The sequence below is a fragment of the Lactuca serriola genome, chromosome 9, assembly GCF_051521515.1.
Source record: "Lactuca serriola cultivar US96UC23 chromosome 9, Lser_US96UC23_V15, whole genome shotgun sequence".
NCBI classification, from domain to species: Eukaryota; Viridiplantae; Streptophyta; class Magnoliopsida; order Asterales; family Asteraceae; genus Lactuca; species Lactuca serriola.
This window is the reverse complement of record NC_136416.1, coordinates 95,115,267-95,132,246: the sequence shown is the minus strand read 5'-3', so window position 1 is coordinate 95,132,246 and position 16,980 is coordinate 95,115,267. Positions and strand designations below refer to the sequence as shown.

At 35.9% G+C, this 16,980-nt stretch overlaps 2 pseudogenes; both read right to left on the bottom strand.

Annotated features, from left to right (window-relative positions):
* Positions 1–6,478: 6,478 nt before the first annotated feature.
* On the bottom strand, positions 6,479–8,065 carry LOC145073959 (threonine dehydratase 1 biosynthetic, chloroplastic-like; annotated as a pseudogene).
* A 4-nt stretch (positions 8,066–8,069) lies between these two features.
* Positions 8,070–9,902, bottom strand: LOC145075952 (mitogen-activated protein kinase 15-like; annotated as a pseudogene).
* Between the last annotated feature and the right edge of the window lie 7,078 nt (positions 9,903–16,980).

The following is a 16,980-nucleotide window of genomic DNA, read 5'->3' as shown; positions in this document are numbered from 1 at the left end:
AGTGTAGTAGGGTGCATGGGGGAGCTTGTCGTATCATAGGCACAGGATGCTATGCATGTGGCCAGCAGGGCTACTTGAGCAGGGACTGCCCCACGAAGGGCTTGATTTTTTTCCACTGCAACCAGACTGGCCATAAGCAGGTCAACTGTCCGAGGTTGCAAGGAAGAGGAGGGGCAGTGACGGCGCCTGCACCCGCCACGTTGAGAATTACCGATGGCCGCCCTACAAAGGTGGATACTCCAACGGTGAAGAGCCGTGCATTTCAGATGACCACTGAGGAGGCTCAGGCAGTGCCAGACGTTGTGGATGGTACGTGTCTATTATTCTTTTCTCTTTATTATTCGTATGTATGATGTGTACGTTATGCTGGTATAAGTACCTTTTTGGTCAATGGTATGTCGGTGCATGTTTTGTTTGATTCGGGTGCTACCCGATCGTTCGTGTCTTTTGCGCTTAGCAAGAAGTTCCGGGATGCGTCGGCTGTAACAATTGGTAAAAATAGGAACGATCGTGCGATGCTATGTTTTGATTACTAAGCAATATGAGTATTTTATCAAGAATGGTTGAAGGAATTTAACCTCTTTTATTTAAATAAGTTATTGTGAAATATAAAACAAGTAACTATTGATAAATTTCGTTATGATGTATGACTACGAACCATCACCGGTTTGTGAAATTAGCATATAACATCATTTAAACGCAACAAACTTAATATTTGTATCAACATGTCTCTAGTTGATAAGTAAGTTAGGTTCTATGTAAAGCGTTTGCTTAATAGATGTGAAGGATCTAAATTTGACAAATATACGAACCAAAGTGACAAAACGTGTTTAACGATATGGTTAACCGGTTAAATGTCACGAAATTATACATTGGTCAATAAATTTTATATTTAAATAAATTAAAATATAAAATGAATTATTATAAGGTATAATTAAAATGTATTTAAGTGTTTTTGAATAAAAAGAATAAAACATAAACATTAAAGTTCAAATACACAAAAACTACATTGTTATTTTATACTAAGTATACATGTATGTATTGTATATATGTATTATTATCTAGTGAATGACTAGTTGTGGGTCATGACTTAAAGTGATTTCATGTAAGTTTTATGATGTCTAAATTAATTAAGATAAGAGAATTGGTGGAAATAAGTGCCAACTTAACTAATAAGTGCTTAATCACTTAAGACATTTTACTAAGAATGCTTCTTAATCCCTCTTCTAGTTTTCGAGATGAATACATTCCCTCTCCTTAACTAGAACTCCTAACTAACTAAATAACTAGTAGTTAGTTAGTTAACTAACCCAATCTCTAAGCAACCACCCAAGCAAGTGGCTAGACAAGATCACATCACTTAAACTTACATCACATCACAAGCTAGTCTAGGTTTTGTCCCCTTATCCTCTTCCACTCTTTCCTCCTTCATATCCACGAAACTTCCTCTTCATTTTACCCTCATTTGACCAGCCAATACTCCAGGAAATTACTCTCAACCTTCATCTCATTTTCAAGCACAAGAATTTCCTTCCAAAGCCATCAAAACCATGAACAAAAGGGCTGCTGTCCCTTTTGTGTTTCAGCCACCATTTCACCCATCCACACCATCCTTTTGCTTGATATTTTTACCACCAAATACCCCTGGAAGTTACATGTTATGATACTCAAAATTATTGATTAAAAACAGTGAGTAAACTACCCTTTTTCTTGCTCTTTTGCTGTGAAATTTTCATGACAGCTACATAGCCAAAAGAGCGGCTGTTTTGGAGCATCAAACCAACAACCAAAAGTTCATCTTCAACCTTCCATTCTTCTAGTATTCACATAAGGTGAGTTCATACCCCTAAATTTTCATGTTTTCTTCAAGTTTTAAGGGGGGGAATATAAGTTAGAACACTAAACATAACTTAAATTTAAATGACAGCTTTCTACAGAAAAGTTGACTCCTGTTCACGGACTGATTTGACCATCATAAACTTAATATCTTTCAAAACTGTACAATATGCAAATAGTTCAATTTTATACCTTTCTAAGGACTACTCGCACGCATTCATATGATTTTTCTACAATTTATGGCGATTTTTATAAAACTGCCTGTCATTTCAGAAGTGATTTCGGACCAGTTTGTGAAGATGTTCATTTTCACACTAGTTTGAGACCACTAAAAATCATAATAAAAATTAGGAACAAAGTATACTCATTTTATAAACTCTCAGAGGTGATGGATTCAGTTTTTGACTTACAATGATTTTTCTATGAGTTTTCTAAAAACGGGGACAGTAAAGGGTAAAACTGTCAAAAGTGGTTTATAGATTTATTAACACCTTCTAACATTTTTGAGCAATGTTTATACATTGAGGAACTTAAAACACAATCATTTAAATATGTTTAATTACCATTTTTACAAAAGTGATAAGTACAAAAAGGTCTTTAGTATCAAACTTAAGGATTATTTCATGCAAAGTTTCTAATAAAAACGTAAGAATATGAACAACAATTACGAAACATACCAAATCATCTTTTAAAATTGATACATATATATATAACCATATACATATATATGTTTTGTTTACAAACTTGTCTTCTACATCGAAAATATACATATATATGTTTTGTTTACAAACTTGTCTTCCACATCAAAAATATACATATATAGTTTACGAAACTCTACTCCATTTGTATCCTGTTGAGCAAAGGGTAAAATATTGTCAAATGCATATCTAAAGATTTCACGTCGTTTTTCATAGCTATCCCAGTCTTAGGGGATGATCATTTAAACGAACATTTTCACACGTAAATCTGTTTTATACTAAGTTTTGTGAAACATCAACTTCACGTACGTTCGAGTACGCATTTCAAGTCCTGTATTATATACGAGAATCCCTTGGATGGGGAGCATGGTGTTTGTGTATAGATCTATACGGGCTTGACAACCCCGCGCCCTGACTGTTAGCTACAATACACCATTTGGGGTGACAAACGTCAGAACATTCCAACGCATGAAGAACGTTGTGTATAGGCAATTCTAGTCAATAGCATGGTTATAAACACATTGATTTACGGGGTTTTACAGACGTATTGGAAATTTTATATGTGCATACATTTTCTAGAAACAAACATTGGTCTTGATAGAAGGCTACATTTATGCTAGTAGAAAATATGGGATTTTCTAAGAACAAACAAACAAAAACAAAACATTTCATTTCATACAAACATTGTCATTTAATACTTATGAAACTCACCAGCTTAAATGCTGATCTACTCTTTCAAAACTACTTTTATGTCCCAGGGATTCAGTAATTACAGGTAACAAACAACGTTTGATGAAGGGACGCTGCAGCGCCAATTTAAATTCATATTTTGGCATCATATTGTAATTGGTTTTTAACATGTACCTTTTAACAATGTAAACTTTCAATTATATATATGATGGTTGTATTGCTTTCTTCACTATGTATTCATTTGTTACGTTACCACATGAAGTCATCCGCCCCCGAACGTTTCCGCCGTTCCGGTTTGCGGGTGTGACAGATTGGTATCAGAGCATTGTTTATAGTGAGGTAAGTATATCAAACCACATAAGATATACAAACTATAAATACATAAGGACTAAAACTCTCTGACTTAACAATTTCAAAACAGGAACATTAGGGGTCCTTTGCTGTTAAGTCTATGTTTGCTAAGTGTATACGTTAAGGTGGTATATACTAAAAGTTTTATAGACTTAGAATTTGTGAATTTCACTTTACTTCCTTTTCCTTGTTTGGATGTGGATATAAGGTAAGATCACTTATTCAACTGACTATTTAATCTTGACTGAATATGACATGTATACACAAGGCAACCATAGAAGGACCAGGAATGGACCGAGATTTCACGAAAAATGTAAGTGCATACAAACATACTAGTAAGGAGTCATATTGGCAACAAAACAAAAAGTAATAAGATAAGTTAAACATTGCGAGTAAGCCTCGGGGTATGTAATCATGTCTGGGATGAATATAGCCTGATCAACTATATTTATCCAAGAGGTGACCAACGTATGCCGAGGAATGGTCGTAGTGGATGACGAGTCTAAAACCTACCAACAAACCATACAAAGAAAACTTTAACATACAAATTTAAAATACTATAGGAGTATTTTGCGTTACAATAGAACCACACACTTAGATTCCTCATATGCTTCTTACCCCTATTCTCGCATAGGCATATCAGCTAGACTTCATCTCCACATAGACCCCTACTATCCTGCCACCGAAGCCAATAGATGGATCAAGAAGGATCCAGAAGAAGATTTCGAAGAGTACCAATAGATGAAATACGAGGAAGAAGATTTTCGAGAAGGGACCAGATGGAGAAAGAAGTTCAGGAGATACCATCAATAAACCTTACCCTATCAAGAGGAGTGTGAGAACCTCCACCTCTCATTTCAGGAAGCAACCCGCAATTAACTACCTAGCCACACATATAGACTGGAGAGGACAACCGATGATCCACAACCGACATAAACTCACTGCACCATACTTCGGGCCATAGCACCCATAGACCGGCAAGCATATCAAGAGAACAATACGGATCACCTACACTCCTTAGAAAAGGAGATAGTCGTTATAGGACAAAGAACCCTTACAGCTACAACCTGGACAGTCATCACAGAACTGAGAATAGAGGAGGCCACTCGCGAAATAAAATCATGCCGACACATGAAGGTAATCAGCATACTGGTGCAACACTAGTTCTATAAATAGACCCTACAACATTTCAAATTGCGGTAACAGCCGCCGTGACAGCAGTCATGGCACACCTCAGCGCTAACAACACAAACAAAAGCAGGAAAGGCGCCGAAAGTTCGAATCGTAATAACAACTAGGGACACCCTGAGTATGTTCCTGCAACGACGCCCCAAATCATGGACCTACCAAAAAGACAACAAACAGTGACATTCCATACCACCACCATCCCTACTACCTCAATGCCGACAAGACCATATGTTGGAAACCTACCAAAATGCACCAAGTGTAGCTTTCATCACAAAGGAAAGTGCAGGGAAATGCACTGCAAGGACTGTAATGAAAAGGGGCATACCACAAATTTCTATAGGGTGTCGGCTCAACAGACCGCCCAGAACACAAAAGCTGGGATGAGTCGGACTTGCTACAGATATGGAAAAGTAGGGCATTTCATAAAGGAGTTCCCGTAGACTAAAAACAAAGGTGTCAGGAGCGTCGGAAGTGTTTTAGCAACAGAGCGTGGGAAAGCAGTAATAGACCCCGCTGAGATTCCGGTACGTTCATTCCCGATAGCACATATGCATGGATAACTATATAATAGCAACGCGGAGAGGAGTATTGTGAGTCAAAGATTTAATCAATTTCTCAACCAAAAACCTCAAATACTTAAACGAAATATTTACAGTAGAATTGGAATAATCAAAAGCACTAGAGACGTGTACATAGGGTGCACTCTAACTCTAAATCAACCAATTCGTTCAAATCATCCTAAAACCGGTCACCATAAAAATTTACGACATTTTCATTTTAACAACGTATTAGTTAGTTTCCTCACCATATCGATATCATATATTACAAAAGGCCATTCACCTAAACCCATCGAGTAATAGAACCCTCGTTGTCTATGGCGACAAACCGGACACAAACCTCGACTCACCTTTTACAACAAGACTCAGAAGTACCAACACAGGAGGTACCACGCCGTCCTAGCCCATGTTGTGGATAAGAAACAAGAAGAGAAAGACATGATGGATGTTGAAAAAGCCCGTAACCTTCTCGATATATTCCCAGAAGATTTCTTGGGAATACCATCCGTACGGCAACCTGAGTTCAAAAATAAACCTAAGTGCAGTAGTTCTGGAAAAGGGTTGTTGTAAATGCCATCTCACCCAAGTTAATCACCCCACTCAAGTAGAGACTATGGACCCATACTAGTGAATCTATGATTACTAAGTGTATATATTGGAGCCCTATATAATTAAGATTCTACGACTTAGGGTTGGTAACACTACTAGAAAAACAGCCTTTTACGACGCTCATTGCGCGTCATAAAACACTCAGATGACGTGCAAATGCGCGTCAAGGAAGGCCCTGTCATAAAGAGAGACAACGCGCTTTTGCGCGTCCTCTATAGACGACGTGCATTTACGACGTGCATTTATGACACGCAATGCGTATCATTAAATCCGCTGTCAAGAAAGGCCATGTCATAAATGAAGATGACACACATTTTTGCGTATCGTAATTTTATATTTTTTTAAAAAAAATTATTTATAGATTTACTAATTTTCAAATTAAATTTCCATTTTATGTCTCTTAATAGAAAATAAAATACCATATACAAAAAATATAATACATTGCACAAAAGTTAATGTCATACAAATAATCATTCCAATAGTAGACAAATATGTGTATATTGTTATTAAGAGGTTTTCCCTAACTATATAACCTAGTTAATTTCAAATTGTATCGAACCTACCAATGAAAAAACAGTTGACTTTTGGTCAACCTTCAACGCATTAAAAGCTGGAATGCTTCATTATCTGTTTCAATTTCATACTCATATCCAAGCTCATTTGCAACACCCCGAAACTCATTTAATTCACTTGAACAAACTTGAATCCCAACCAAAACATTCGCCCGCATTTCTTGCTTTTCACATAATAAAAATGAAAAAAACAAGCATTAGAATCACCATTCACCACACCAACATCAAAACTCAAAAGGGCAAAATCAGAATAAAAAGATATGTTATCGAACCTGTGCTCGGTAATGAAACAAGCTAATATTCCATCGTGGACTAAACTTATGCAAAAATTTCATCAATGTCCCTGGCCTCTCCGGAAAAACAAACCGACATAGTAGCTCATTTTCAACATTCGTTCTCCCACCCATCTGGAAGTCAAGGGTATTTTAGTCTTTTTTATATATATAAAACTCAAATAATCAGATTAGAAATAAAGTATATTGCTATTATTACGTATTACCAGATGGCGTAGATGATCCTTAACCATGTCATTATATGTAAATTCCATGGTTTTTAATTCATATGATTCCATTCTCTCCACCATTGCTTGTAGTTCAAACTTTGTATGCAGCCCAACACTATAACAATTAAAAATCACAAAAAAATTGTCAAAATATAAATTTAAATTTATCCCAAAAAAAAAACGATCTTTAACCTGTATAGAACTAAAGCTTGTTTCTCTCCAGAATCATATCGATACTTGAACTCAGTAATATTCATCGACCCTATCTGCCACCACAATTTTTTTTAAATAAAAAAATGAAATGATATTTCGTTATTTCATTATTTAGTTATTTGGTTATTTAGTTATTTAGTTATGTACCAGTTCACAAAACTGTTTAAAGCTTTCGGGTTCTTCCTGAAGGAAAGTTGCAAGAACAGCCTCCTGTTGCCTACCAACATTAATATCTTTAAGGTTATAAAATCCGCAATATGCTTCAGCTCCAGCAAGTGCTAGAGCCCCTGTTGGTTCTAAAATACTCCTTTTCTCCTCAAACATATCCTACATCACAAATTAAAAAATTCAAAAAATATTAAAAACATCTGAGACTTCAAAAAACATTAAAAAAATTCAAAAAAAAACATTAAAAAGATACTGACTTTTATGGATGCACAAATGGCATCACGGGCGACAAGAACAACTCCATCAATTAACTCTCTGCATAAACGAAAAGTTACAAGGCCAACTTCTTTAACAGCAACACCATCTGCAAAACCTCCAACTTGGTCAAGCATTATGCGTTGACCATGGAGTAATGATAACGCCATTGCATTTGCATCAGCTGGCTCTACACCAATGATTCATACCTACGTAACAAGATTTCACAGAATGAGAATCTTTTTCATTATAATATCATCATAAAAGATTTTTTAGGTTTTACTTTACCTCTGGTGAAACTCTTTTCACATAGGCGGCAATACCTGCAATTAAACCACCACCACCACCTACAGGGATAAAAATGGCGTGAATTGGACCTTGCATTTGTCTCACAATCTCCATTCCAACAATTCCTTGGTGGATCATTGAATGCAACCCTTGAAAGACCAAAGTCACAGATCTTGAGTTTGCTATCCGTATTGGCCAAAATATTTCTGGGTTTTAGATCTCCGTGAAAGACATTTGCTGCAAAAGAAGTAATTCACAATCAGAACACACAAAAATATAACAAGGCATGATTACTTCAAACAATTAAAAAAATACTCATATCATCAGATGATAACAATGTATGACCCGAGTGTATGTATTTCAGTCCTCGAAGAAGCTGATAAAGAAAGAATTGATGGTGTTCTGGTGTTAAGTCATCGTTTGCTTTAATAACCCGATGTAGATCAGATCCCATAAGCTCAAAAACCACATATATGTCTTTGAATTTGCTTCTGGAAGGTGGCAATAAGATGTATTTGATTTCCACAATGTCTGGATGACGAAGGAGCCTAAGGAGCTTAATCTCATGCATGATACTAGCAGCAATAGAAACATGTTCGAGTATATCATTTATCTTTTTGATTGCTACTTTTTGCCAACATGAGTATCATATGCAGAACATACAATACCAGAGCTTCCTTTACAAATAATTTCCAATAATTTGTACCTAATCCCTTCACCAAATTCACTGAAAAAGTTTGCTTCTGTAGGTTCCTGCAACAGACTCCTAGGGTCATTATAATAGATGAAAACTACAAGTTATCTGGAAAATATTTCTTTTATTTTTTTTTTTTTTGATTAATCCCTCATTTTATATACAAAGATACAATGCAAATAGGAAACTAGATAAGGGTAGCATGAGTATTTCGTGTAACCCTATTTCATAAAACTCACAATTTTGTCTTCATTATAAATACTTTTGGATACTTACCAGACTTGTAGTATGTTGCTGAAAACCTTCTTATTTGTGCTTCCTAATACCAACATCAGGATTTGTAGAGATGGAAGTGTTGTTTTCAACTCGACCTCTGGATACCTTTTCAGAACTTTGAATCATCATGGGGCTGAAAAAGATGAACAAATCAAGATTATATAGTAATAATTTTGAGTTCTCTACCACATATATTATATAATTCTAGTTATTATATACCCTCATAGTAGATGACCAAATGAATGTCTCATAAGCATTGTAACAAGTACAAACGAGCATTATTATTTATGAAACAAATTTGTACTAGTTTTAAGAGTGTAAAGAAGATAAGCAAGTATATAAAGACTACTATGGAGTGGCCCTGTGAAAGGGTCCAATTTAGGCATGCCCCATCACCTAGGCTGCAGAAAAAACTTATCAAGAATCAGGCTTCAGAGTAAAACAATGAAACTACAAATAGTTAATAATAAAATGAATGAAAGAAATTTGGATTATGCTAATTACCAATATAACTGATGTAAATGATAGAATGATACCCTGGATATTTTAACAAATATCTCTTTGCAATTCGAATAAACCACTTCCAACATTTTGTGGATATTTCACCTTTTATATCAGAATCAATCTTAAGATCAGGTTCAAAATTCAGATATGTATAGATAGAACACATGAAAAAGAAAAAAAAACAGAGACAAATTATCTTAAATCACAGATCATTAAGGTAAATATGCCCTAGAAGATTAACAACATACGACCATTCGTCTTGAAATGCAACGCCTTGTGAAGCAATCTACATGAAAAAAGGAAAAAGAAAGTAACAGTAAGATTGAAATCAAGCCAGCAGATATAAAATTAGGGTTTCAAATCTTAACCCAACACACAGTCAGTCTTAGTAGTAAGCCACGATTAGCGCACAACGATCATTACACAGATTCATATGTATGTTACCTGAAGCATAAGTTGATCGCAGATATCAACGACTTTGTTGTACGATCTTGACACCATTGCGTCTGTGAGTTGAGAGAAATCCAATGAAAACATATATGAAAGGGGAAATTAAGATGAATAGAATTGAATAGCTAACAATCGATCGACACTACAATCGAGAGGATTTGCAGTTGTCGAACTAGTTAGTGTGAGGATTGATGTGGATGAAATTGGACTACAGATCTGATTGCTTCACCTTTGCGATTTCATAGATGTGTTTTAGGGTTGTCGTAGTTGTCGATCGACGCTACAATCGAGGCCTTCCGATTTGTATTTATGGGTGCAAGCGTTGACTTTGTATTGACCTACTACCGGTGGTCCAGATATTCCTCCGCCAACTGGGATGACGAGACGGACTGTCGTCGCCACAGGCTGATGGCTAAATGCATTAGACTTTACTTCAGGGACTCCATTTGACTAAAATCCTAACCTGAACAAAAAAATTGGAACAGTAATATGAAAAAACCCTAATTCCTTAATTACAAGAGTAAGAAATTAAAGGAGAATGATAAGAGAATGATGTATGTGCTTGTTCTATAGTATGAACGAATCAAAAAATCGATGGCATAACTGGTGGAAAAAGGGAGAAGAGAATGAGCAGGGTTTTTTATTTTTGGGATTTCATTTCCCTCCTTAGGTATACCTAGATGATATATAGATGAAGACGCGCCTTTCATTAAAATATTATAAAACGACAGGCCTAGACAACACACTATTTATAAAAGGTGCCCTCCGTGTTTTTTTTTAACGCAAATTTTAGGGCACGCAAAAATGCGTGACCTCTATTCTTGAATTATAGGAAAAGCTGACATTAATTCTAGAGCACTCATAAATGCGTATCGTGAATCACTGCGTGTCATTGTTTGCGCATCCTTAAAGGGTTGTTTTCTAGTAGTGTAATACCACTTTAAATCCTTTTCCTTGTTTGGATGTAGGCTTAGAATAGAATCACCGATTCGACTGTCTTTTCAATCTTAATTATATACAAGTTATAAACACAAAGAGATGATAGATGAATCAGTTATGAGTCATACCATGAACTCCATGACAAGTTACCCAGGACAGTGGATGGACATGCTACCACTTGAGCGATCGTAGACAAATCAACCAAACCCACACACTTTCTACCGACCAAGGATACAAAGAAAAATATAAAAGCTGACAGGAGCATATCACAAGAAAATTGCGAGACTGCATAGTATACCACTATCTATCATTTTGGATAAGGGACAGGCCATTCGCCTCGTGTTTTCAATAGTCGTTAAAGAAGTCCTTTTTATCACCCTCAAACTAAAAGACAAAGAGGAAGAACCATTCATCGAATCCTTATACAACATCAACTATTACATTAACATCAAAGTCGCGTCATTCGAAGCTCTCTGTAGAAGCAAGTGTAGATCACCTCTTTGATGGGATGATGTGACATCCCCAAAATCATGGCCAGAAAAGACCGATTTGTTTATGCTTTGTTTAAAAATCAGAGTACTTCATTTCATAAAAATGTTGCGGAATTTGTTCCCAGAAAAACATGGTAAATACGTTATTAAAACATTTTCGAGGAAACGTATTTATTTCATTTTAAAACGTTTGGGATGTCATCGTTAATACAGAAAGATAAGCATAAACAGAACTTACAATTATTTACACTAGTGATCTACATCGCTTTAAATCTCTCAGTGTAGTGTCACTTCATATCAACACCTGTGATATAAATAAACTGAGTGGGTCAGGTTGGGAAACCTGGTGAGCACATAGGGTTTTCAACCCACAATAATATAATTATTATTTTTAAACATTAAACAATCAACCCAATTACCCATTCCCGTTATCCTCACATTACATTCCTAAAACATCTAACACAAGGGACCTAGTCAAAGGACTATCATTGGGATGGAGTATACCGGGTGAGCACACAGTTCACACAGTTCGAATAAACACACAGTTCGGTTAAACACACAGTTCGAATAAACACCTACAGGTTGCGAGCCTGCTAGTGTTCCACTGGACTGTCTAGAATAGTCCGTGGTCGTCATCTATACTCTGCTAGATGACTAGATCATCAAGAACAGCTATAACGAGGCCTCTCATTATTTTATTTTGTCACACAGCAACTATTACATCTACCCATGTTTTACCCAACACATTTTGTAGATATAAAATACATATACAGTTTAAATCATTGAAAACATGTATAAAACGTTCATCCAGCATAGATAGCAAGTATACAGATAATATACACACACAGCACGTAAAATACTTCATATCTATGTGTAAGCTGAAAGTAACTATGCACTCACCTGATTAGGTGGTGACTCAGCACTCGGACAGCGCTTCGATACTCTCAAAACGATATTCCTTCGATAAAACCTAGTATCGATACCACTAGGGTTTAGTTTAATGATAACCGCGACAAATTAATTAGTCTGACTATTATTAAGCATTAATAACACTCAATAATAGCCCAAATAATTATTTTAAGGACCTAATAACATTCCTATAATTATTTGAAAGCTAAATAAAAAATTGCGTAAGCGTAGCACACTTACAGCGAATTTTATCGAAAACCGGAACTTAATTGGAGCAGCGTTTCGAAACCGAAAAACTCATTTTTCTCGGGACTCCGGGAGCCTCGAGGCTTCCCTAGGGTGCTAAGGGGTTTTTCTAGGGTTTAGGGGGGGGGGGGGGGGTTGGAACTCTATTGAGAGAAAGAAACTAGAGAGAGAAGTTATTTTTGGTGTGAGAAATCGGCTGGCCTCGCAGGGTTCTTATAGGCGCGAGCCTCCTCGGAACGCTGGGCGTACCCTCGGTGGTACGCTGCACGTAGGGGCAAGTGTCTCGCTTCGGGTGGGACGACGTGGGCATTCTTCGGACCGCACAAGAGAGGAGAACGTTGGGCGTTCCGAGCTGCGTACGCGGGGCGTATGCGAGGGCTACGTGTCCGAATCCGAAGACCAGGCCGTGATCCGCAAGCTACGGCCCTGATCGAGCCACGTCATCACTTATTGCACCACCTTCGCAAATTCGAGTTACTACTTCAAAAATTCATAACTTTCGCGTACGACCTCCATTTTCAACATTCTTTATATGCACACGAAGGCGGGAACGTACTCTACAACATTCGTAGACTCCGTCAGCTAATTTTGGCTCGATTTTAAATTTTAAATTATTAACGGGCCGGGACACGATTGGTCCGTTAAATCCTCATAACTTCTTCATCCGACATCCGTTTTCGCCCATCTTTTTCTCGTTACGCTACTCTCAACGAGATCTTTGATTCTTGTTTAGGTCATGCCGGCTAAAAATCGCTCAATCTAATATCCGAATTTCGGGATGTACACTGCTAATCCGAAACTTCGAAAAATCATAACTTCTTCATACGAACTCAGATTTGGGCGTTCTTTTTATCGATGTTCTTAGTTTAACATATTCTACAACTTTTGTTTAGATCGCTAAGGCTAAATCTCGCTCTATCGTAATTTCGCTATTTACGTTTTCCGGTATCGTGCCGGTTCTGTCGTGAAACTTTGACGGGTCATAACTTCTTCGTTATAACTCGGATTTCGGCGTTCTTTATATGCACGGAAACCTTGTGACATACTCTACAATTTGGTTAAGATTATTTATTCTAAATAATCTTTTGTCGAAAAGTCGTTTTCGACCCCTATTGCCTCTAATTTGACTAGCCCGGATTTGCGGGCGTTACAGATGAGGTAGGTGACACACAAATAGCTAACAGGCAAGTTCCTAACAACACTCTCACCAGCCCCTAGATTATACGAGAAACTACAAAGAAGATTGTTCAAACCCGTGAACGATTGAAGGCATCCCAGGATCGAAAGAAGAGCTTGTCTGATGAGACTCTTGTTATTCCACTGGATGAAATTGAAATCAACGGGAGTCTAAACTTCATCGAAGAACCGGTGGAAATCATGGATCAGGAGGTCAAAAGGACAAAACAAAGTCGCATGCCTATAGTGAAGGCTCGTTGGAACGCCAAGCGAGGACCGAAATTCACTAAGGAATGTGAGGATAAAAAAAAACACCCCCAATTGTTTAGTGATATCCCGTCTACAAGTTGAATTTCGGGGAAAAATTCTTTTAACGGGGGGAGAATGTAACAATTGGTAAAAATAGGAACGATCGTGCGATGCTATGTTTTGATTATTAAGCAACATGAGTATTTTATCAAGAATGGTTGAAGGAATTTAACCTCTTTTATTTAAAAAGGTTATTGTGAAATATAAAACAAGTAACTATTGATAAATTTCGTTATGATGTATGACTACGAACCATCACCGGTTTGTGAAATTAGCATATAACATCATTTAAACGCAACAAACTTAATTTTTGTATCAACATGTCTCTAGTTGATAAGTAAGTTAGGTTCTATGTAAAACGTTTGCTTAATAGATGTGAAGGATCTAAATTTGACAAATATACGAACCAAAGTGACAAAACGTGTTTAACGATATGGTTAACCGGTTAAATGTCATGAAATTATACATTGGTCAATAAATTTTATATTTAAATAAATTAAAATATAAAATGAATTATTATAAGGTATAATTAAAATGTATTTAAGTGTTTTTGAATAAAAAGAATAAAACATCAACATTAAAGTTCAAATACACAAAAACTACATTGTTATTTTATACTAAGTATACATGTATGTATTGTATATATGTATTATTATCTATTGAATGACTAGTCATGGGTCATGACTTAAAGTGATTTCATGTAAGTTTTATGATGTCTAAATTAATTAAGATACGAGAATTGGTGGAGATAACTGCCAACTTAACTAATAAGTGCTTAATCACTTAAGACATTTTACTAAGAATGCTTCTTAATCTCTCTTCTAGTTTTCGAGATTAATACATTCCCTCTCCTTAACTAGAACTCCTAACTAACTAAATAACTAGTAGTTAGTTAGTTAACTAACCCAATCTCTAAACAACCACCCAAGCAAGTGGCTAGACAAGATCACATCACTTAAACTTACATCCCATCACAAGCTAGTCTAGGTTTTGTCCCCTTATCCTCTTCCACTCTTTCCTCCTTCATATCCACGAAACTTCCTCTTCATTTTACCCTCATTTGACCAGCCAATACTCCAGGGAATTACTCTCAACCTTCATCTCATTTTCAAGCATAAGAATTTCCTTCCAAAGCCATCAAAACCATGAACTAAAGGGCTGTTGTCCCTTTTGTGTTTCAGCCACCATTTCACCCATCCACACCATCCTTTTGCTTGATATTTTTACCACCAAATACCCCTGGAAGTTACATGTTATGATACTCAAAATTATTGATGCAAAACAGTGAGTAAAATACCCCTGGAAGTTACATGTTATGATACTCAAAATTATTGACTCAAAATTTTCATGACAGCAACATAGCCAAAAGAGTGGCTGTTTTGGAGCATCAAACCAACAACCAAAAGTTCATCTTCAACCTTCCATTCTTTAAGTATTCACATAAGGTGAGTTCATACCCCTACATTTTCATGTTTTCTTCAAGTTTTAAGGGGGGGAATATAAGTTAGAACACTAAACATAACTTAAATTTAAATGACAGCTTTCTACAGAAAAGTTGAGTCCTGTTCACGGACTGTTTTGACCATCATAAAATTAATATCTTTCAAAACTGTACAATATGAAAATAGTTCAATTTTATACCTTTCTAAGGACTACTCGCACGCATTCATATGATTTTTCTACAATTTATGGCGATTTTTATAAAACTGTCTGTCATTTCAGAAGTGATTTCGGACCAGTTTGTGAAGATGTTCATTTTCACACTAGTTTGAGACCACTAAAAATCATAATAAAAATTAGGAACAAAGTATACTCATTTTATAAACCCTCAGAGGTGACGGATTCAGTTTTTGACTTACGATGATTTTTCTATGAGTTTTCTAAAAACAGGGACAGTAAAGGGTAAAACTGTCAAAAGTGGTTTATAGATTTATTAACACCTTCTAACATTTTTGAGCAATGTTTATACATTGAGGAACTTAAAACACAATCATTTAAATATGTTTAATTACCATTTTTACAAAAGTGATAAGTACAAAAAGGTCTTTAGTATCAAACTTAAGGATTATTTCATGCAAAGTTTCTAATAAAAACGTAAGAATATGAACAACAATTACGAAACATACCAAATCATCTTTTAAAATTGATACATATATATATAACCATATACATATATATGTTTTGTTTACAAACTTTTCTTCTACATCGAAAATATACATATATATGTTTTGTTTACAAACTTGTCTTCTACATCAAAAATATACATATATAGTTTACGAAACTCTACTCCATTTGTATCCTGTTGAGCAAAGGGTAAAATATTGTCAAATGCATATCTAAAGATTTCACGTCGTTTTTCATAGCTATCCCAGTCTTAGGGGATGATCATTTAAACGAACATTTTCACACGTAAATCAGTTTTATACTAAGTTTTGTGACACATCAACTTCACGTACGTTCGAGTATGCATTTCAAGTCCTGTATTATATACCAGAATCCCTTGGAAGGGGAGCATGGTGTTTGTGTATAGATCTATACGGGCTTGACAACCCCGCGCCCTGACTGTTAGCTACAGTACACCATTTGGGGTGACAAACGTCAGAACATTTCAACGCCTGAAGAACGTTGTGTATAGGCAATTCTAGTCAATAGCATGGTTATAAAACTCACATGGAGTATTAAAAACACATTGATTTACAGGGTTTTTTCAGACGTATTGGAAATTTTATATGTGCATACATTTTCTAGAAACAAACATTGGTCTTGATAGAAGGCTACATTTATGCTAGTAGAAAATATGGGATTTTCTAGGAACAAACAAACAAAAACAAAACATTTCATTTCATACAAACATTGTCATTTAATACTTATGAAACTCACCAGTTTAAATGTTGATCTACTCTTTCAAAACTACTTTTATGTCCCAGGGATTCAGTAATTACGGGTAACAAATAGCGTTTGAAGAAGGGACGCTGCAGCGCCAGTTTAAATTCATATTTTGGCATCATATTGTAATTGGTTTTTAACATGTACCTTTTAACAATGTAAACTTTCAATTA